Below are 22,412 nucleotides of genomic sequence, written 5' to 3'. Positions count from 1 at the left end.
GTTTACAGAAAGGACATACTAATAAAGCATGACACACACACACACACACACACACACACACACACACACACACACACACACACACACACACACACACACACACACACACACACACACACACACACACACACACACACACACACACACACACACACACATTGAGAGATCAGAGTGCAGTCTTGGGGCAAATATTGTACTTTTACTCCACTACAAGTATTTGAAAACTTTAGCTACTAGTTACTTTGCAGATATAAATGATTACATTATAAAACATACATTAACCACTTTAGCCTTATTTTATACCTAGGCTATTTGAAAATAGCCGATCTACAAGCTCACAACGCGTCGCGTTGTGAGCTTGTAGATCGGCTATTTTCAAACATTTTAGTACTTAAACACATTTTGATACCAATACTTTTGTACTTTTACCAAGTACGTTTAAGGGTCATTAAATGGTTAAAATTATATCACAAACAAGGCTTACTTTATGTGTGTTTTCGTGTGTATTTTGGGGGGTAGAGATTTACATGCAGGCACAACCTTCGCATGAAAGGTGTTGATGGGTTCAGTGGCCCTATTGTCTCAGGTCTCTCAGACAATAGGAGCTCCACCTCTATCACCATATTAACCACTTTAGCCCTACTTTATACATAGGCTATTTGAAAATAGCCAATCTACAAGCTTGTAGATCTGCCATTTTCAAACATTTTAATACTTTCACTTTTGGTACTTTAAGTATATTTTGATGCCAATACTTTTTTTTAAACTTTTACTCAAGTAACATTTTGAACACACGCCTTTTACTTGTTTTATTATTTTTATATTTTGTTTGTATTTTTATATTGTGGTATTGCTACTTTTATTTAAGTAAAATATCTGAGTACTTCTGCCATCACTGCCAAAAATACAGGTTACCACCAGTCATGTGGTTAATAAACTTTTTAGTTTGTTTTCTAGTCTAGGCCCAGTAGTGCTCAAAAGAACAAAATGTAATGGACTTTTCTTGTAACAAGTAAGAGCATTTCTACATTACACTATTGATACTTTTACTTAAGTATAAAATGTCAGTTCTTTTTTTGTGCTTGTTGTTTAGTGCAAAGCATTAGTACCTCTACATAGTAACGTTTAACTTGTTAAAACTAAAAAAATAACTAAAAGTAAATAGTTTATTTCCAATCTCTCTCTCTATCTCTCTCTCTCTCTCTCTCTCTGACTGCCAACATTTAACATGCACATTCAAATGGTGGGGAGGGGAACATTTGTGTCTATCCAATCAGATGTGTCCAAACAGAGTTTTCAAACATTCGAAGTGTTTGGGCGGTTGGGTGAATTCATTCTTCTCAACCATGTACTGCTGGCCTGTTGGTGTTTTCGGACTAGCTTTGTAAATGGTAAGCTGCTATTTTATCTAATTGTAAATCATTAGTAGGTTATACTGTTTATTGCATTTACTTTGATCAGTTCTCTACAGTCTATTTGATCAGTTGTAGGCAAGTGTTCCTTTACCTGTATGAGTTCAGATTGTTTTAAAACATGTGGCCTAGTCAAGTAGCTAGTCAATTCATATGCCATGATTTAATTTGTCAGCTATGCAGTATAGTAAAATACACAGACTTTATACATTTTAGTAACTAAAGTTGGATTGCTCTGTAGTTTGTCTTTACTGTGGCTATATTGAATACAATGGCAAAGCATTTCTTCATCCCACTAAACCCTAAAATGATATTTGCAGGGAGAATTCCATTGATTTCCCCACTGTTGACGAGGAAGTTTTATAAGGTACTACACACCCACACCCTTCATTTAACTTTTTTTTTTGTGCACTCCTGTTTCAGTTGAAGTTTTCTGAGTTGTAATTGCTGTTATATATTTTACAGTTGTTGGCATCCAGCGGTACATGTGTGAGGACCTTTCGGAGTTTTAACAGGTAATCTCCAGAATAAATTGTAATTTGCATGTCAACAGTCAAAGGACAATGGCTTGGTTTTCAGCAGAAGATTCAGCAGACAGTCAGCAGGCAACACACACACACACACACACACACACACACACACACACACACACACACACACACACACACACACACACACACACACACACACACACACACACACACACACACACACACACACACACACAGTAGTGTGGTAGAGTGTGGTAATTGTATTAACATTGTTGTGTTCCGGTTTCAGTGGTTTTGTGGTTTAATTGTAATTATTTTTTTCTTCTTCTGTTTTTCTTCAAGGCTTCAAGGACTGCCATTTTGGATCTTCAGCCCTCCAGCAGTCCAAAGTTCAGGAGATCATCTCCAAAACCTCATACCAAACGCTGCATTCTCCAGGACCCAATGCTTGAGGACACAGAGCAACTCCAAAGATGGACTTCCATTTTGGATCTTCAGCCCTCCAGCAGGAAGAAGTTCACAAGATCATCTCCAGGACCTTGTACCAAACGCTGTGTTCTCCAGGACCCAATGCTTGACGACAAAGAGCTTGAGGACTATGTTTTTAGTGCGAATATTTTAACTCAAATCTTTGCTTCTGGGGTCCCTGGAACAAAATATATTTCTTTATTTTCTGTATTTCTTCCTGTGGATTATACCAGGGACACATGACTTGGATTTAGCTCTTCCTTGGACCCACCCACTGTGGATTACATGAGTAGCCTACAAGTGACTTTGTTTTCCTTTTCCCGCTATTTTTCTTTGCTCTTCCTCATGGCACTACTTGCTGACTATATGTCAGTCTATGTGGATTATGCGGTCGACACACACTGACATTTTGCACTGTAATCCTGTGTATAACGCACTGACTTTTGACTTTTTTTTCCCAAGCACCTTAACTAACGTCCATAAGTATATCATGCACAGTATACATTGCTGCTATGTTCATGCACATATCTTATCTCAGGTACTAGTGTGAGTATATAGACACAAATTTCACCCACTTTTTTTAATTAAACCTGTGATGTGACAATAAACCTGATTCTGATTCAGAATATTTGAATATATATTTTTTAGAGTGAACATTTTTAACTCAAATCTTTGCTTCTGGGTCCCTGGAACAAAATACTTTTCTTTGAAACAGTTTACCTTATCTGTGTGCTCCTGTTCCATTGTTTTGTATAAATTTATTTTTCTTGATCAATAAACATAATTACATGAGTTCTGCCTATGTGTTTTTCTATATTGTTTGTGTGTATGTATATATATATATATATATATATATATATATATATATATATATATATATAAATTAGTGCAGGTAGTGGGGGGGGCTATAAACCACCCCTCCCATTGGGGGCGGGGGGGGGGGGAGACAAGCAACAGCCCCTGGGGGGGGGGGGGGGGCTATAAACCACCCTTCCCACTGAGGGTGGGGGGGGGTATAAACTAGGGGGTTTATACAAGAATTAGCATGCAGAATGTGGGGTGGGTGGGTGGGGTTATAAGCCACAGCTTCCAATCAAATGTAGTTTTCTGCACATGCTCAGAAGTGGTTGGGGAGGGAGGGAGGGGTGGGGTGTGTGAGGTCCTTGCTGGCAGACACCACAGGGGGGTAAATGCAAATGAAGGTCTCAGAAATGGTACATACACCTGAATATGTGGGAGGTATGTGGGAGGTGGTACATTAATGAATGAGGGCAGCATACACACACATACTCCCTTAAGTATCAGGGGTATGCCTGAGGGATACCCTCCCAAAATCATTGCTTTTCACCCAGTGTCAGTAGGCCTACTTCTACTTCTACTCCACTACATCTCAGAGGAAAATATGTTACTTTTACTCCACTACAGTTATTTGAAAACTTTAGTTACAAGTTACTTTGTAGATTTTGATTATTGTTACAAAACACACATTAACCTACAGTAACCATGTACAGTACCTACAGTATATGCATTTCAGGCATTTGAAAATAGCAGATCTTCAAGCTCTGCTATTTTCAAAAGATTTGTATACATTTGAAAACCGGCAGATTATTGGTTTAGGAATGCGACATAAACTAAAAAATATATCCATGAATCAAGTCTCCATGACAAATCGATAGAAAAAAAACATTTTGGGGGTGAACTATCCCTTTAATTGGCGTTCATTCTCACTCTTCTGCCATGCTATAATAGTCCGACTGCCCTTTGTACCATATTGGTCCGACCGTGACGCATTACAGCTAACCTTAACCATAACCTCACTCTAACATAACATGTTTCCGACTGTTGGGACGTCAGAATAATGGGCCGTCGGACTAAAGTGCACCCCCCCCCCCCCCTTCGCTCTACCCCCAGACACCCACACCGGAGCCCAGTGACTCAAACAGTTATTATGTTCATAATCAGAAATAATGAGCCATTTTGGAGGAAATTAAAATGTAAAAGATTATTTGCAGGCCAATAGGATCAGGTCAGATCACTGTCTAAACTGCGTTAATCCTGCCACACTGATCCCGTTGGGTATTATTATGAGAGGTGCATTATGCCTCGCTTATGCTCATCGCGCGACGAGAATCTGTTATTGTGGCCACGTACTGGAGGAGTGGTCCGCAACCTTTCTTGAGCTCTGGACCAATAGCATTATAGTTGCTGTCGGGTGGAAATCGTGTGTGTTCAAAAGTGTTACTTTTCGGGAAATGGAAAAAAAATCACTTCTGTTCCAATTATTCCAGTGTAGTTATTAGTCACAAGCTCATGTTGAATTAACACTCTTCATTGGTTCAATATTCATAAAAGGCAGATCTGCAAGCCACAACGCATCATTGTGAGTTTATATATCTGCTATGTTTGCTATTTTTGCCTGACATTCTTGTACGTACTGTAGGCCGTATAGGGCGGGCATTCATTGATAAATTAGTCAGAGTTTCAAGTTCGACCGACCTGAACACCACCGGCCCGAGGGGGTTGATTGCACGGTGACCAGCGGTTGTCCAGAACCGCCAATTTGACCGTTATGCCCATATATAGGCGTATATGGACATCCAAGTTGTCCAGAACCGTTGATCCAACCGATATGCCCATATATGAGTATGCCCATATATAGGCATATACTGAAGGCATCACAGGAACCTCCATATATGGGCACAGAAGGGAGAGACAGACAGACAGACAGACAGACAGACAGACAGGCAGACAGGCAGACAAACAGACAGACAGACAGACAGATGGGTGTCTGTCTGTGTCTGTGTGTGTGTCTGTGTGTGTGTGTGTGTGTGTGTGTGTGTGTGTGTGTGTGTGTGTGTGTGTGTGTGTGTGTGTGTGTGTGTGTGTGTGTGTGTGTGTGTGTGTGTGTGTGTGTGTGTGTGTCTGTGAATGCGTGTGTGAGAGAGACATGACTGTTTCACTGCATGTTAACTTACTTTGGCTTGACAGTGGCTTGACAGTGTCCTTCAAAGTCTGTTTCTGTATGGAAAAACAGAGCTCATTTGACTCAAAGTGTTATCTAAAACAGTGTTCTCAAACTATTTCATGTTGTGGACACCCAAATTGACAGTTACAAGCCCACAGAACCCCATTTGAAAAGATATGCCAGAGACCCTCATACAAGAGGACATTTTTACAGCTCTAGCACTGATTTTCAACCATTTTAATTTCAGGGACCCCTCTCCTCCATGCATTATAGGCTACGGACCCCCCATAGTGGCATTTTTGTCTCTGGGACCCAGTATCAATTTAACTCTGAGACATGTACAAATGGAACCAAATGGACCATTTGTACACTCTCAGTTACATACCCATATGGGCCCATTTGGTTCCTAACTATCATTTAGCTAGGGACCCCCTGGAACGCCCTCAAGGACCCCTAGGGGTCCCCTGACCCCACTTTGAGAACCAATGATTTAAATGCATCTAAAATGCTAGCTGCTCACAGACTAAACATGTAATGGTGTCTTTAGTTTATCATTAACTGAGGCTGAGGCTGTTTGGCGCTATTTTTAAATACATTTCACAGCCATTGTAATTTCCATAACACATGAACAAACATTACTAAAAATACTGTCAAAAACTTTACTGAGTTGATGCTTATTGACATAAAATCTTCAATTACACGCCTCCTAAACGTTCAGCTAACATTTGATACGTTAAATGAAGGTAGCTAGCTAAACAAACTATTAAATAATGATAATGAAATAATGAAATAAAAAAATAATGAAAATAATGGCGCAGGCCTTTCCTCTCTGCCTCCCAGCCCCTTCATGTCACAACAAACAAACGTAACAATAACAACTTGTTCTGAGTTGTGTGGAACGTTCTAACATCAACTAAAACGTGTTAAAAGTTGGAGGGGGGTGAAACTTACCTCACTTTTAATGAATGACGAACATATTTTCGGTTAGCAAGAAGAAAACACACCAGGAAGTGGTGACGCACTTCTGAAGATTCCAGAATGTTCTTCTGAGAGCACGAGGGGAGGCAATCAATCCGCGCTATTTTGTTTGACTGTGTGTGTGTGTGTGTGTGTGTGTGTGTGTGTGTGTGTGTGTGTGTGTGTGTGTGTGTGTGTGTGTGTGCGTGTGTGTGTGCGTGTAAGTGAGTGAGTGAGTGAATGAGTGAGAGAGTAACCTCGCATCACCAGACTTTCCAGTGAGAGAGAGAGAGAGAGAGAGAGAGGGGAAATGCGCGCTTTTTCATGACTGTGTGTGTGTGTGTGTGTGTGTGTGTGTGTGTGTGTGTGTGTGTGTGTGTGTGTGTGTGTGTGTGTGTGTGTGTGCATTATATAATAATATTAACAATAATAATAATTGTAATTATTATTCTTTTTCTTTTATTATTGATTTAATCATTATTATTATTTTATTTTTTGTAGACATGGAACAACAACCTTATTACATAAAACATTTAATTATTATTTTATAAATATATATATATATAAAAAAAAGATAATAATTAAACCCCTACATTATGTATTTAATGAATACACATTTTGGGCATTAAACTGACATGCGGATACAGAATATAGACTCTGTGTGTGTGTGTGTGTGTGTGTGTGTGTGTGTGTGTGTGTGTGTGTGTGTGTGTGTGTGTGTGTGTGTGTGTGTGTGTGTGTGTGTGTGTGTGTGTGTGTGTGTGTGCATTATGTAATAATATTAACAATAATAATAATTGTAATTATTATTATTATTTTTTTATTATTGATTTAATCATTATTATTTTATTTTTTTTTGTAGACATGGAACAACAACCTTATTCCATAAAACATTTAATTATTATTTTATAAATATATATATATATATATATATATATATATATATATATATATATATATATATATATATATATATATATATATATATATATATATATATATATATATATATATATATAAGATAATAATTAAACCCCTACATTATGTATTTAATGAATACACATTTTGGGCATTAAACTGACATGCGGATACAGAATATGGACATCTCTGTTTCTGTCAGTCCTAATCCATTTTATACCTTGATCACTGGTCTCATCAGTAGGCCTATATATCCATATATGGGCATGGCACCTTTTGTGCCCATATATGGAGCAGACATCTATTGGCGCCTGATGCGAACATATTGAGGTTAGACACTCCATATTTGGGTGTAGCTGCATGGTTAAGGCTGAATTTGACATCAGAGATAAGGCTTTTTTTCCCCCTTATTATATAATATGATTAGACTGACAATAGACTCTCGGGTTACCTATCCTAAAACTAGATTACAATCTCCATGTAATGCATTTGATGTATTACCCTTGCTTTTTGTGAATAACTCTGAAATAAGAGCGTCCACTAAAATAATAATTTGTAATTGTTTTATACTGGTTATAATTTACAGTTGCAAAATCCCCTAAGAACCTTTCAAATCCCATAGAACCATATGAGGAATATGAAGAACCATTTGTAATATAAAATGGTTTGGAAAATAATTCCCCCTTCCTTGAACCTTTTAAATCCTTGAGAACCATATGAGGAATCTGGAGAACCATTTGCTCTATAAAATGGTTCTCTATTAGGTGATGGTTCTTCAAAGAACCATATAGCGTTTTAAAGAACCATTTAAGAATCTAAAGAACCATTTGCTATATAAAATGGTTCTTTAGCAGGTGATGGTTCTTCAAAGAACCATATAGGGTTTTAAAGAACCATTTAAGAACCTTTTTTTTTCTGTGTGTACAACACTCTCTGACAACAGCTATGGGTATTACAACATAACCTGGTGGGGCATGCATTCCCAATTTGCATCGTTAACGACTTGCAACGTTTCCGAGTAGGCCGCCCTCGATGCGGTTGCAGCCAATAGCAGTCGTTTCCGGTTGCTTTTCGACGCCGGAAGTTCCAAGATGGTGGATTTGAATTCGTCCAATAAGTGGCTTCAAAACTCGCCTGTAAAAAAAAAATTGTGGTCACGTGACGGTTCCCTTCGTCCATATTTTTTTTACAGTCTATGTGTCAGTCTAGTAGTATAAATTCAGCTCTTTCGGTCGTTTTCACCCTCAGTGTCAAGTGTAACGTTTTGCCTTTTAAAACACAACTCCAGAGAGCCTACAGTACGTTCAGCGCAGCAGAGCAATAATGTGAAGCCCTCTTGAACAGTGGTTGTCTTGGTGTGAATGAGTAGCCTCAGATTTCATCTGTGTGAGGCCGGGCCGGGGCTACACACACGCACATGCACACGCACACGCACACGCACACGCACACGCACACGCACACGCACGCGCACGCGCACACACACACACACACACACTGCTGAGTCAGCTCCCTTATGGCCGCTGTGACAACATGATGAATATTTTGGCCACAGACTGTCTTTAACACTCGATACTCCACTGGCACTTAATGGCTCCGCTCTGGCACAGCATGTGGAAAAAAGTAACTAAGTACATTTACTCTAGTACTGAACTTAAAAGTAGTTTTTTTTCTTAAAAGGTTAAAGCACTATATTCTGATAGTAGGCATTGGTACTGTTTGTTCAGTCACAGGGGTCTCCTTGTCTCTCCAGCTCTTTAATAAACAGTAAAATACATTTTTTTTATAGTGCTCCAATTCCAATTCTATTTGCTCATTTCTTTGTGCCATCACTTCCAATTTCACTTGTTTATCCCGTGTGCTATGAGTTCTCTCTCCTGATTGGCTAGAATTGGGTATCCTGATCTTAAAATGCATTTTATGTTTTAATAAAGGGTTGGCGAGACAGGGAGACGCCTGTTACTGATCAAACAACAAGCAATGATTACTATCAGAATATAGAGCTATTTAACACTTATTTTGACGCGCGCGGTACTGTCACTTTGCTTGAGTACCTGTATGTCCGTTTTTCAATGTTTTACACTTCTACTCCACTGCAACTATTTGAAAACGGTGGCTAAGTTACTTTTCAGATTTAAATCATACACAACATATATTAACCAATCAAGCACTATCGGCTATTCAAATATAGTACTTGTATATCTGCAATTTTCTTAATATTTTGCCAAATTTTGAAAACGTTTGGGGAACAAAGGTGATATGGCATTGGTTCTCAAAGTGGGGTCCGGGGACCCCCAGGGGTACTTGAGGGGGTTCCAGGGGGTCCCCAGCTAAATGATGGATAGTTAGGAATAGGAACCAAATGGACCCTTATGGATATGTAACTCTGAGAGTGTACAAATGGAACCAAATGGAACCTAACGGGTCCATTTGGTTCCATTTGTACACTCTCAGAGTTAAATTAACATTGATATAATAATAATATAAATTGGGGTCCCAGAGATAGAGATGCCGTTAAATGTGGGTCCGTGGCCTAATGCATGTCAAACTGGGGTCCTTGAAATTAAAATGGTTGAGAATCACTGCTAGAGCCGTAAAAATCTTCTCTTATGGGGGTCCCTGGCATATCTTTTCAAATGGGGGTCCGCAGGCCAATAAGTGTCAATTTGGGGGTCCTTGACATGAAAAAGTTTGAGAACCACTGTGATATAATGAGTACTATTACCTTTGGTACTTCATACGTATATTTTGATGCCAACATAAATCTTTGAATACAAAACTTTGGTATTTCTACAATGTGATATTGCTATACTTTTAGATATAAGTAAAAAATAAAATGTGAGTACTTCTTCCACCACTCAATACTCCACTGGCACTTTAAGGGTTCCGGTCTGGAGAGCAGAACTGCAGAGCCAGCCATGCCTGTCATTACGTCCTCATAAAGACTCATTAAGCCCTTCACTGTAATTCACCTTTTAATTTCAAAGCTGGAGGGCAACACGGCTACTGCTCAACACACTGTGGTGGAAAAGTAACTGAGTATATTTACTCAAGTACTGTACTTCAGTTCACTTCTGAGGTCAATGCATGGCCCAATTCACTAAGCTGGTCGTAAATATCAGTGTAAATAACGTGTATATATAAAGTTACTAAAGGAGGGTGTGTTTTCTCTAAGCAAAGACCGACGGGCAATTCACAAAGGGTTTTGTGTAAATCCCTGACACAGTATGTGCGGATCACAGTCGTTCCTCATTTTTGCCTGAAGGTCAGAGGCGTGTTCATAAGGAAGATGTGAAATGTCTTCTAAATCCCAACAGTTTTCTGAAAAAAAACGTGTGTTTCTATATCAGTGTGCTCAATCTTTTTCATGTCAAGGACCCCCAAAATGATATGTATTTGGCCACGGACCCCCGTCTCAATTTTTGTTTTTCAGGGACCCCCAGAAGCAAAGATTTGAGCTAAAAGTGTTCGTTTTAAAAAATATATATATTGAAAGATTTTTAGACATTTTTAAGATTTTTCAAAAATAGCAGATCTACAAGCTCATAGCGCGGCACTCGGTGCCGCGCTATGAGCTTGTATATCTGCTATTTTTGAATAGCCAAAGCGTAAAATAATGCTTTTTAGCTCAAATAAAAAAAAATGACACAGATGCCTTCCAGGTCTTAATGGGTTAAGACCATTAAGCTGTTTACACTCAAATGGGTGTAAGCAGCTTAGTGAATCGGGCCCACTCTTTCATACCGTATAGTTCTACTAAATATACTAAATATTATACGTATTACTCCACTACATTATTTGAAAACTTTTGAAAAGTAGTTATACAAGGTACTTTGCAGCTTTAGATCATTATTACAAGACATGCATTAATTAACTGATTAAACCCAGCTTCATCTATTTCGGAAAGCCATGATGAGCTTGTAGAAGTGCTTTCTTCAAAAAGATGTGGACACATTTTTTTAACACACACACCATCTTTTTAATATTTTTTTTCTTAACCTGGAACGCATCTGTGTCATTTTAAGATTTCTTTGGCTATTCAAAAATAGCAGATCTACAAGCTCATATCGCGGCACCAAGTGCCGCGCTACGAGCTTGTAGATCTGCTATTTTTGAAAAATCGTGATCTGGTTTTTATATATATAAAAAAAAAAAAACTGTTAGGATTTAGAAAACATTTTTAGAATCGCCTTCAGGTCTTAATGGGTTAATAAATACTTTTATTTGTAACAGAGACAGAGTAGCATTGTGGTATCGCGGTCTGAAAAGGTCATTCATGCTCTCATTATCATCACGCCTTGACTACTACAACTCCCTCTACTCTGGCCGTAGCAAGAAGGTCACATCACCGCCTACAATTGATACAAAACTCTGCTGCTAGATTACATACTCATGAAAGAAAACAAGACCATATCACACCAATACTATAGAGGCCCTTCACTGGCTGCCTGTGAGCTCCAGGAGTGATTTTAAAATGTTACTTATTACTTATAAAGCCTGCATGCATGGGCTGGCCCCTACTTATATCTTTGATATGCTGTCCCCTCCTTAAGTCTGAGCGTACATTCTTAGATCCTCCGATAAGGCCCTCCTGGAGGTATACCATACACCGCAGGTTCTCAAAGTGGGGTCCGGGGACCCCCAGGGGTCCTTGGGGGAGTTCCAGGGGGTCCCCAGCTAAATGATGGATAGTTAGGAACCAAATGGACCCTTATGGGTCTGTAACTCTGAGAGTGTACAAATGGAACCAAATGGACCCTAACTGGTCCATTTGGTTCCATTTGTACACTCTCAGAATTACATTAACATTGATTTTACAATATAAATTGGGGTCCCAGATGTAGAAAGGCCATTAAATGGGGGTCCGTAGCCTAATGCATGTTAAACTGGGGGTCCTCAAAATTAAAATGGTTGAGAATCACTGCTAGAGAGCCATAAAAACCTTCTCTTATTGGGGTCCCTGCACTTATCTTTTCAAATGGGGGTCCGTGGGGTAATAAGTGTCAATTTGGGGGTCCTTGACACGAAAAAGTTTGAGAACCACTGCCATACACTAACCTAGTAACCCGGGGTGATCGGGCCATCGCTGCCCGGGCACCTATATGGCTGTGGAACGTACTGCCGGTGCAGCTGAGGTTAGCACCATCCGTGTCCTCTGTTTAATCCATTCAGACCTGGAACGCATGATCTGTGTGATTCTTTTGATTTCTTTGGGCCGAGTGCCGCGCGATGAGCTTGTAGATCTGCTATTTTTGAAAAAATCGTGAAAATGTGTGCAAATCTTTGGAGATATGTATTTTTTTATTAAGCGAATATTTATAACTCAAATCTTTGCTTCTGGTGGTTTCTACAAATGTCTTCTACACTTTCTCATGTCAAGGACCACCCAAAAAGATATGTATTTGGCAGCGGACCTCCATCTCAAAATATGTTGTTCCAGGGACCCCCCGGAAGCAAAGATTTGAGGTAAAAATGTTCGCTTTAAAAATGTATATATATTCAAAGATTTGCACACATTTTCACGATTTTTCAAAATTTGCAGCCACGCTATGAGCTTGTAGATCTGCTATTTTTGAATAGCCAAATAAATCTTAAAATGACACAGATGCGTTCCCGGCCTTAATGGGTTAAATCACTACTGAAAACCCACCTCTACACCAAGTGTTTTTCTTAATTGTTTTTTATATAACTGTACACACTCTAATGTTGTTATTTGTTTAGTCAAACTGTTTTTCTATTTTCTGCTTTGCTTTGTTGTTGTTGTTGTTGTTTTTAAACCTTGCTCTGTTCAGCACTTTGTAACTTTGTTTGGAAAGGTGCTATACAAATAAAATTCATTATCATTATCATTATCTGGGGAGCAAAACTGCAGAGCCATGCCATGTGTGTCATTATGAAGTGTCATTACCTCCTTTTAAAGTGTCATTATGAAGTGTCATTACCTCTTTTTAAAGTGCCATTACGTCCTTTTAAAGTGTCATTATGTCCATGGCGCTTTCATAGCTAATAGGCCGACAGACATGGTTACAGCTCAACATATGGATGGAACTAAAAAAATACATCTTTTAGGCCAAAGATTCAGGTAAAACTTACGCAAACGTAGTATGTATGTCTGTATAAATCACACGTTTGTATCAGGAGCTCTGACTGAAAATTTGAGAGAGACAAAGTATGAAATCCAGTTCATTACAATGAGTTTCAATGTCAACAAAGTGTTGGGATGAACAGACCACCACACGGCAGAACATGGACTGGGTCATTGCTTTCCTTTTCATCTAAATCGTATCATTTAGCATTGTTTGATCGTTTTTTGTTTTATATGATTTAAAGGGATAGTTCACCCCCAAAATGACTTTTTTTCCTATCCATTAGTCACCCCATGGAGACTTGAATTCTTTTTTTTTTTGTTCTTGTCGCATGCCTTAGCCAAACACAAAGAGTCTCCTTTGTGTCTCCTACCGGCACCGCTGCCTATCGGTCCGCTGGTCATCAAATTATTGGGATGGAATGCAACAAAAACTTTTTTTTTAAATCCCTGAATTCAAGTCTCCATGCGGTGAAGTATTTGTTTGGGTGAACTATCCCTTTAAATTTCACCAAAGCTTTTCAATTTTACAAAACAAATGTCAAACAGAAGGATCATATAAAAACAATCAAAAGAAAAAAAAAATACAATAGAAGCACCGAGAGAACAAAAGAAGCAAAAACAAAACAGCATGAAACCTCATTGATCATTAATTGTAATAGTGGTGGTGGTGTGTTTTAAAATGCCAGACACACAGTGCTATCCCTCTCAATAACAGCCCAGCCCAGAGTGCCATCGTTCTGACCTCGCTCTGCTGAGAGAACTCATCCAGTATGTTTGGCAGTGGCTCATGTTGTATGATCAATGTGGGATGTAATGCTTCAAGGCTTTTTGGAAGTTAACTATTTAGACCCCCTGTAGCGTCTCTATCCTGGGGCTTGCGATAATATAGCCCGACATTCATGTGAAAATGGCAGATATACAGTACAAATAGCGGCGGTGTAAAGAAGTACATTTACTCAAGTACTGTACTTGTAATTTTGAGGTACTTTTACTTTACTGGAGTATTTCCAATTGTCTATACTTTTACATCCACTCCACTACATCTCAGGGGCAAATATTGTACTTTTACTCCACTACAATTATTTGAAAACTTTAGTCACTGGTTACTTTGCAGATATAAATTATATACATTATAAAACATACATTAACCACTTTAGCCCTATTTTATACCTAGGCTATTTGAGAGCGCTCCGTGGATTCGTGTATAGGACTGCGTGTTACACACACAGTCAAAAAGAGGTCAAGCATTAGGCTATTTTTTGGTCTGTCGGTGTCGGTCGGCTCTCTTGTGCATTCAGCAACTTTTTTTCCCACACCTTCCAACCGACTTATCTCCCGAATTCATTCGACTGCCACTAGTCTGTTGTAATCTGTAGTCGTCTGTTTGGTGGAGAGCTTTACCTTTAGACATGAATATAGAACCGTGTAAACTAGGACGTGAACATACTGTAAATACGGAAATAGCACTACAAAGACCCAGACAAGATGTGCCAAAGTCTGTGTCACTGTGTCACAATTGTGTTGTGACACAGGCCAAGGACCCCCTTAGCTCAGAGAGAGGGAGAGAGAGAGAGAGAGAGAGAGAGAGAGAGAGAGAGAGAGAGAGAGAGAGAGAGAGACGGACGAAGCAGGGAGCCCTGCTTGCATACAGCACATGATTGTGCTTGTTTGTGTGTTTCGTTTAGTTTTTCAGAAAGCCTTCCATGCAACGTGATAAGAGGCTTTCATCAAAAGCCAGCTCGCCATATTTGTCTGTTTGTCTCATCGGTGTGTGTTGTCTGTTGAGAGATGAGAGAGTAGAACTTGGAAGTACTCCGCATGTTGTTATCTCCTCTTTTCATTAAAGTGACTACATCGTCTCCAAGTCGATGCAGCTTTTCAGAATCAGAATCGTCTTTATTGTCACATCATAGGTTTACAGGTGTAAAACAGTAGGGAAAATGTGTTTTTTTTGTGCAAGCTCCATCGCTTTGATGGTTTTCCAGAAAGAGACAGAAAATAAAGAGGGGGGGGGTAAGGAATAAAAAAAAAGAGAGAACAAGGTATCTACTGTACATATTAATAAGGTGCGTGAGCATAGCACCTGGCATTTTTAGATTTCTTTGGCTATTCAAAAATAGCACAGATATAAAAGCTCAGAGCACGGCACAAAGTGAGCTTGTGGATCTGCTATTTTTTTGGAAAATTCATCAAATCTTTTCTTCATACCCTTTGTCATTGCTATATCAGTGGTGCTCCAACTTATCCATGTCAAGGACCCCCAAAATGATACGTATTTGGCCGCAAGACCCCCCATCTCAAAATATGTTGTTCCAGGGACCCCCCGAAGCACGGATTTGAGTCGCGATGCGACGCGTTGTGAGCTTGTAGATCTGCTATTTTCAAATAGCCTATGTATAAAATAGGGCTTGTATGTTTTATATAAGGCTGGGACTCAATTAAAAAAAAAAAATCTAATTAATTAGAGGCTTTGTAATTAATTAATCGAAATTAATCGCATGTTTAATCGCATATCAATATTTGACCTGAGAAGCAATTTATTTTCAGTTAAAACAGATGTTGGTATATGAGTGAATCAATGAGTGAATACATAAGTTTAAGCAACAACAAAAAAAATGTTCTGCACACAACCGTGTTTTTATCCACGCTTCCATCAGAGAGTTTTTTAAATCTAAATTTCCCATCCACTGGGCCAAGCAAATCAGTCTGATCGGCTTCTTGTCCCATTGCTGCACTGGGGTGTGTTGGCTGTTGGTTGGTGCACTGGTATGATCGGTACACCTGAAACTCGTCCAGTGAGAAGGTTCTGTGGTGCATAAACTAAGTGCGATTAAAATGCGATTATTTTTTTTAATCGCGTTAATTTTCTGTAATTAATTAATCTAAATGAATCAGTTAAAGTCCCAGCCCTAGTTTTATAATGTAATAATTAATATCTGTAAAGTAACTAGTAACTAAAGTTTTCAAATAATTGGAGTGGAGTAGAAGTAAAATTATTGAAAATTGGAAATACTCCAGTAAAGTAAAAAATACCTCAACATTTTAGTACGGTACTTGAGTAAATGTACTTAGTTACTATCCACCACTGTATGTTTGTTCTGGCCATGATGTCATAATTCAGTGACAATAGCTAGCTCTAGACAGGCTATTTTCGGCGAAGAGATTTGTTGCAGATGGAAAAAATAATAGGATGGCACAGATTATACCAGAGTATACAGAGTACATTTTATCTGTTTATTAGTACAATTTATCAGCTTCACTTTTAATAGTGTTCCAGTTCCAATTGTGTCTGCTCATTTTCTCTTTGCGTCATCACTTCTAGTTTCACATGTTCATCCTGTATTCTGTATGGTATCTCGATCTGGAAAATGTATTTTCTGTTGACTAAAGAGCTGGAGAGACACGGGAGCCCCCTGTTACTGAATACTCTAGCAAGGACCCATTACTGTAACTCAGTGGTTGTCAAACTTTTTCATGCCAAGGACCCCTAAATCGATATACATTTGGCCGCCGACCCCCATCGGAAAATGTTGTGCCAGGGACCCCCCAGCAGCAAAAGATTTTTCGCTGTAAAACATTTGTAGCTATGATTCCCTGCTTTCATATGACATGAAAAAACAAAAATGAAAAAAGCCTAGATGACTTATCCTTTATCGTGGTGGGTCACATATGTTCAAAGATTTGCACACATTTTCAAGATTTTTCAAAAATAGCAGATCTACAAGCTCATAGCGCGGCACTCGGTGCCGCGCTATGAGCTTGTATATCTGCTATTTTTGAATAGCCAAAGTATAAAAGGTCATAATTATTCTGATGCTAGATTTACACATTTTGCTGGGTACCCCCTGGAACCCCCTCTTAAGTACCCCTGGGGGTCCCCGGACGGTCGGACCCCACTTTGAGAACCAATGCTGTAACTGATCAGAGAGATGAAGCAGGGACCCCGTCCACATATTGTATAACTAACATGCAGTGGTGGAAGAAGTACTACACAATATAAAAATAAAAGGCCTGTGTTCAAAATGTTACTTGAGTAAAAGTACAAAAGTATTGACATCAAAATATACTTAAAGTACCAAAAGTAAAAGCACTAGAACGTTTGAAAAACAGCAGATCTACAAGCTCACAAGTTGTGTTGTGAGCTTGTAGATCTGCTGTTTTGGCAAAAGTTATCCTCTGAATAGGGATGGTTCAAGTGGTTTAATGTGTAACTGTAGTAACTCTGAGGAACCCCTAGGGGTCCCAGACACCCTGTTGAAGACCCATCCAATGCTCTATAGCAATGATATCTATTAGAATATAGAACATTTTAACACTTCTTCCAGCAAAGAAATATCAGTTACTGCACCTTTAAGGGTTTCAGACGAGCTCCTTCTCCGTTTATCAGTATCTGTGTGTTATATCACCTCAAGGTCAGCCACTCAGCTGTGATGCAGGAATATGTGGCTCCTGGCTATACTATAGTCTGATTCTCATTCAGGTCCATTTAAACGTGCTCTGCACGCTGGCATTTTTAGCTGCTGATCTAAAGATGTGACCACAGCTGCAAAAACAGGTCACCGACACCAAAGGTGACATGTTTTGTTTGTTTTCTTTTTCCCTAGAATGCGCACATGGTAGGAATTAACTTGTGCTGTGGGCACAAGAAGTAGGCCAAGTACAATTTTGAGTTACTTTTACTTTACTTGAGTATTTCCATTTTTCAATACTTCATATTCTAATCCATTACATATCAGAGGCACATTTTGTTCTCCTTACTCTACTGCAATGATTTGAAAACTGTAGTTACTAGTTACTTACACATTAACCAATCAAACCCTATTTTATACTTCGGCTATTCGAAGATAGCCGATCTACAAGCGATGTGTTGTGAGCTTACAGATGGGTTACTTTCACATTTCAGCCAGTTAGGAGAGAGTACATTAATCAGCTTCAATGTTGTATTGTTCCAGTTCCAATTCATGTGTCTGCTCATTTCTTTGTGTCATCACTTCCACTCGTTCATCCGTTATGCTGTTTGAGTTCTCTCTCCTTGTTTGGATAAAATTGGTACCTTTAAGTAAAACCAATCAAACAGACTTCCACCCAGTTCCACCCAACAACACTGTCCTGATGATGCTGATGAAAATGTAGTGCTGAAGAGCTGCATGGGCATTATGCTGTTGCAACACACAGTTTTTATGAGATGAAATATACTACACTGATTAACTTGATGCATGAATAGAGCAATGTACTGTACACATTTTATTAGTCATGTTTTATACCGCCTGGCTCTGCAAGATGCTACTGTAGCAGTCTGAGAGGGCGTGTGTGTGTGTGTGTGTGTGTGTGTGTGTGTGTGTGTGTGTGTGTGTGTGTGTGTGTGTGTGTGTGTGTGTGTGTGTGTGTGTGTGTGTGTGTGTGTGTGTGTGTGTGTGTGTGTGTGTGTGTGTGTGTGTGTGTGTTTGAGAGAGAGAGAGCAGAGCTAATCTCTCAAACTGTTGGACCGATCAGCAGTAAACTCACTTTAATAGGCCACAGGAGTACTTCCACTAATTTGTTTTCACACACAGGTTTCATACTTTTTGAAATATTAATTTCAGTTTTTTTTTATAATGGAAGTCAATGGGACACTGATAAGGCTGAAGCCTTGCCCATATTTGGAGTCATGTGTCATAGACGTGACGTCATAGATGACTGACAGCTGGTCACGTGAAGTCTGAGATCCACGTTGCAGCCACTCCGTTCCCACATGTGGATCCAAGTGTGGATTTTTAATTTCATATTTGTTCCATAGATAGATGATGGCTGATGTTTTCATTGTATTTATCTTTTCCAATATGTCTATCCGTCCGTCCGTCCGTCCGTCCGTACACTTGCCTTTATTATTATTACAAATCATACATTAACCACTTCAGCCCTATATACATTTCGGCCAGTTGAAAATAGCAGATCTACAAGCTCACTACGTGTTTTGCGATGCGACGCGTTGTGAGCTTGTAGATCAGCTATTTTCAAAAGATTTTAATACATTTGAAAACTTGTGAAATGGAACATTCTGCATAAGAGTACTTTCACTTTTGGTACTCAAGTAAATTCAGAATTCTGGACTTTTACTTGTAACAGAGTCATTGCAGTATTGATACTTTTACTTAAGTAAAACATTTGAGTACTTGTTCCACCTCTGCCTTTGAATTAAACGTTCTGTGAGTCAATCATCATTCAACCAAAGCAAAGCGCCCACACACATGACTTGTAGCCTACATGGTACCAATGCAGACACTTGAGTCTTACCTTGGAGGGCAAAAACACCTTCAGGGTTGTAGTTGATTCAGTCCATCATACAACTGCTGCGGAGAACAGACACAAAGCATGTCAGTGACATTTGTATTAAATAAGTAAGAATGTAGCCTTGGGAACCAACGATTCACAAGCCACGTGGCTCACAGTTCAGGAGTCTAATGGTCTGATAAAACGTGATAATGTCCCATTCAATGCATTGATAGCATCAGAATCAGATGTAGTGTGAGGCTGCTTAAATACTGCTCAAAGAAATGTAGAGAACACTTTGATCCCTTAATTATTTTGAGTTTTCATGAACTGTGTACATACTGCTAACAAAAACTGCTCAAAAGAATTAAGGGATCAAAGTGTTCCCTTAATTATTTTGAGCAGTACATCCTCCTGACATGACGCTAGCACAGGGGTCTTCAACAGGGGTCCGGGATCCCTAAGGGGTCCTCAGAGTTCTTAGCATTTCACATCGAAGTAATTGTAACAGCATATTTTTTCTTCACAGACCATTCTATGAAGTCACCAGAACAACATACTAAAAGTCCTAAGAAATCCTAGTTGCGGAAATATGTTTAATTGGCCTCAATCCAAAATGGCCACCAATATTGTCAAAAAGCCATGTAAAATGATGGTGAGTGAATTTTTCATTAGTCTGAGATATCAATTTACTTCCAATTACATTTTGAGGTGAGGAATTCAGATCAAATATTTTAGCCATTTTTGAACGAATATAACAGAACTACAGGGTGTTATTACCAGATATTCTAGCAGCATTTCACATCAGTAATTTTACAGAATATTCTTCTCCATACATCATTTCACTGAGGTGTCCAGAACAACATACTAAAAGTCCTAAGACATCCTAGTTGCGGAAATAATGTTTAATTGGCATCAATCCAAGATGTCCACCAATATTGTCAAAAAGCCATGTAAAATGATGGTGAGTCAATGTCAATTAAACATATTTCCGCAACTAGGATTTCTAAGGACTTTTAGTATTTTCATCTGGACACCTCATAGAAATGATGTATGGAGAAATAAATTATGTTACAATTACTTTGATGTGAAATGCTTTGCTAGACTATCAAGTAATAACACCCTGTAGTTCTGTTATATTCGTTCAAAAAATGATAAAATATTTGTTTGATATTTTATCTGAATTCCTAACCTCAGAATGTATTTGGAAGTCAATCAAAATCTCATACGAATGAAAATTTGACTCACCATCATTTTATGTTTTTTTTTTTTTACCATAATTGGTGGTCATTTTGGATTGAAGCCAATTAAACAAATTTACGCCAACTAGGATTTCTTAGGACTTTTAGTATGTTGTTCTTGTGACTTCATAGAAATGGTCTGTGAAGAAAAACAACTTCTGTTACAATCACTTTGACATTGAGGTCCAAAATAAGCTAGTTTGCCTGGACTTAATAGTCACAGAGGGCTGTCCTGTGGAGTCAGATCAGTCTCAGAATGAATAAATCCACATTCCACACAGTACAGGGTGATTCACAGATGCACACCCTGTGGTTCAGGTTTATCTGACTTGCTAATTCGCTACTTTAGAACTGGTGTTCAGTGTTTGATTTGTCATGATTAGCCAGGCAAGTGGACCCAGGTGCAGAGACCAAGGCAAAGCTACAAAGTGAAGTCATTTTATTGGAGTTCAGGCTGGCATGAACAACTAGGAGCTACTATATTCACTGTTATAGCAGAGAAAACAGAACGGCCAGGTGCTCACAGGAGATATAAAAAATGGTTAAAAGTAGCTAAAAGTATCAATGGCGCTCACAGGATCAAACAGGATGTGATCCTGGGGTGAGTTGTTTTCTCATATTATGAGAAAAAAACTCACCCGGGCACTCAGGTGTAAAACGGAGGAAAAGTCTTTATAAATACTAAAGTTATTGCGTTGCACCGCAGATCCGACCAACAGTGGTGAAAAGTAACTATACATGTCCTCAAGTACTGTAATACTGTAGTAATGTTGAGGTATTTTTGAGTGGTGCCGAAGGCAACCACTCCTATACATGACTTTGTCCGTGTGTGTGTCCGTATGTATGTATGTATGAATGAATGTATGTATGTATGTATGTATGTATGTATGTATGTATGTATGTATGTATGTATGTATGTATGTATGTATGTATGTATGTATGTATGTATGTATGTATGTATGTATGTATGTATGTATGTATGTATGTATGTATGTATGTATGTGTATGTATGTATGTATGTATGTATGTATGTATGTATGTATGTATGTATGTATGTATGTGTATGTATGTATGTATGTATGTATGTATGTATGTATGTATGTATGTATGTATGTATGTATGTATGTATGTCCACAAACATTGATGACAACATCAATACGGGGGTCAATACGGGGCTCATCAAAGGCACCACTCACTTCACACAGGGTGTGATTTTTTTTACTTTCCTGGAGTATTTCCAATTTTCTGTACTTTTACTCCTACTCCACTAGATCTCAGAGGCAAATATTGTACTTTTACTCCACTACAATTATTTGAAGACTTAAGTTACTTTTTAGATTTTGATTATTATTAGCTACTAAACATACATTAACCACTTAAGATCTATATACATTTCGGCCATTTGAAAATAGCTGATCTACAAGCCGATCTACAAGCTTGTAGATCTATTTTCTTTTTTTTTGTACATTCTTTTTTTTTTACTGCACGATTTTGTAACCCTTTTTTCACCCGGTGCCAATTTTCTAAGTGATCCTGGGCGCTACACTCCCCCCACCAGCTAAGGGAGCCCAGGGCCGAGCTCATGCCTCCTTCAATGCATGAGAGCCAACTGACCTTCTTATCACC

Source organism: Gymnoscopelus microlampas (assembly GCF_963454915.1).
Source record: "Gymnoscopelus microlampas genome assembly, chromosome: 1".
In the NCBI taxonomy this organism is placed as follows: domain Eukaryota; kingdom Metazoa; phylum Chordata; class Actinopteri; order Myctophiformes; family Myctophidae; genus Gymnoscopelus; species Gymnoscopelus microlampas.
Note: the sequence above shows the minus strand (reverse complement) of the source record.